Source organism: Phlebotomus papatasi, unplaced genomic scaffold, assembly GCF_024763615.1.
Source record: "Phlebotomus papatasi isolate M1 unplaced genomic scaffold, Ppap_2.1 HiC_scaffold_90, whole genome shotgun sequence".
In the NCBI taxonomy this organism is placed as follows: Eukaryota; Metazoa; Arthropoda; class Insecta; order Diptera; family Psychodidae; genus Phlebotomus; species Phlebotomus papatasi.
Genome location: NW_026604981.1, coordinates 71,360 through 74,108, shown reverse-complemented (window position 1 = coordinate 74,108; position 2,749 = coordinate 71,360).

Below are 2,749 nucleotides of genomic sequence, written 5' to 3'. Positions count from 1 at the left end.
AGGTAATGCGATCTGTCCGATTTTGCCGTTTAAGTGTGAAAAAATTGATTTTTCCCATAATAACGCTTTGAAATCACTCAGATGCTAATTTAACTGCCTCTACTCCACAAAGACACTTAAAATATGGTTTTAAATGGAAAGTCTCACAAAATACAACAATTCTTTGATATAGTTGAAGTTCAACAAATGACTACTTGGGGCTTTCTGGATGAAAAAACAAGTTAAGAAACAAGAAACCTCGATTGTCTTGGCTTCTGAGTAATAGATGAGATCATGTTCTATGCGAAAATTATAGAGAACATTCTAGTCTACATTTCATTCATATATCACTTTTCTGTCAGTTCATCCAAATCCTTGATATTTTGGTTTAAATACAAAATTTGTATAATTTCACGAATTTGATACAAGATAACTGAATGGCGTCTCCCAACTTCAGCTCTAAATCGAATTTGCATACACTCCGAGTTAGCTCACGTTAAGAATCTTAGCTAGATAAGCCGGTTAGGATTATCTGTCCCTTTAAATGTAGAATTAAAATATTTGTATTTACTGCAACGTCTTGATTCAGTCAGCGATATTTATCAATAATGTTAAGTCATAAATAGCACCGCAAGTGACTGAATCGGGGAGTTCGGCTAATATTGTGCCCAAATAAAGTCTAGTGTCTGTGAAGCGTTGTGGTTTTGAGCTTAAGAAGCTACATTGGTGTCAGAAGTGTAAAGTGAATTAAATAAATGAACTGAGTGAAAAGTGTAGTAGATGAGCGCAAACAATCGGACCAGCATTAACTTGAGGAATAAAATCATCAAGATTACCCAACCTGCGCCAAAGAACAAACCTACAAAGCCAAAACTGACGTTCCCAGTATCACAAGACACTGAAACAGCTGGGCCATCAACAAAAGTTCAAGCTTTTAAAAGAAGCACTCTTCTAAGACGAACGCCACCGCCAACTCCACATCCAAGAGAAAATCAACCGATTGCTGAACAAGGGCAATCTGATTTTGAGCAAGGAAATAACCAGATTTCCATTCCGATTACTCCATTGAACTTGCTTCCATTGAACTTGGGAGTTACACCAATATTACATCAGATCGAAGCACTGGACGATTGGCAATCATTCAGAATCCAACATCAACAGCATCGTAATCCTCGGGATATCACTTTCAACTTTGACCAGTTGGACGAGCCATCCATACCGGCACCTCAGCCATCACTGTCACCGGAGTCCCAGAGCAATACCGTAGAAACACCCTCGCCTCAGGAATCATCGTCATCGGCGTCCCAGACCACCGCAGAAACACCGACATCAAGACTTCAACGTCCATCAAACCCAGCATCTCTGCCGCCTGCATCAACACAGAGAAATATGGCAACAACACCGCTAATCCCGTTTCAAGAAGTATACAAGAGCCTGCCAAAATGCACAGGTGAGCTTAGTGTAGCATCTCAATTTTTGTCCCTTTGTGACGGAATTTATGAGGACTACTTTAGTGCACAAAATGGGCGCAGAGATAAAGAATATATACGCTTATTAACTGTAAAATTGAGTCCCGAAATTTATTCTAATATTAGAGGCCAATCTTTTACTACTTACGCAGAAATTAAAAGGAATAGATAATCCTAACCGGCTTATGTAGGTGAGATTCTTAATGTGAGCCAACTTGGAGTGCATGCAAATTCGATTTGGAGCTGAAGTTGGGAGACGCCATTCAGTTATCTTGAATCAAATTCGTGAAATTATACAAATTTTGTATTTAAACCAAAATATCAAGGATTTGGATGAACTGGCACAAAAGTAATATATGGGTGAAATGTAGACCAGAATGTTCTCTATAATTTTCCCATAGAACATGATCTCATCGATTACTCAGAAGTCAAGATAAGCGAGGTTTTTTGTTTCTTAACTCGTTTTTTCATCCAGAAAGCCCCAAGTAGTCATTTGTTGAACTTCAACTATATCAAAGAATTGTTGTCTTTTGTGGGACTTTCCATTTAAAACCATATTTTAAGTGTCTTGGTGGAGTAGAGGCAGTCAAATTGGCATCTGAGTGATTTCAAAGCGTTATTATGGGAAAAATCAATTTTTTCACAATTAAACGGCAAAATCGGAGTGATAGCGTAGTCTGAGCGGAAAATGATGTATGGACGAAATGTAGAGACAAATGTCCTCTACAATTATGTCGAAGTAATCATCAAAATCGGTTCAGCGACAGTCGAGATAATTGAGGTTATGTGATATTGAAATTGGTTTTTCGACTGTGGCGCCCCTGGTGTTGGTCCCACGAAGTTCAAATATTCTAGAAAGTTGTAGCATTTGGTGAGATCTTTCGTTTAAGCCCTCATTCATCAAAATCGGTCACATAGAACCGGAGATATGATTTTTTGAATTTTGTGAACTTTGACCCCTCATATCTCCGGTTCTGTTTTAACCACAGCGCACATTTCCACCATTTTGGAAACGTCTTAGACTGGACTACGACATACTAAAATTTCATTAACTGGCACAATGCCGTTTTTGAGAAAAATTACTTTGAATTTCGATGAATTCTGACGCTATCACAGCGCCACCTGTGGTGAATTTTTGAACTTCCATCTGAAAGTGCTCATCGAGACGAAACCAAAAAGGTAAAATTTAGGCCGCTATGTTAATTAGAACCGGAGATAGAGGCCGGTCAATGTTCGAACTTTGAGCCCTTATAGCTCGGGTAAGGGGTTATGGATCGACTTAAGGTTTTTTTGTTTGATAG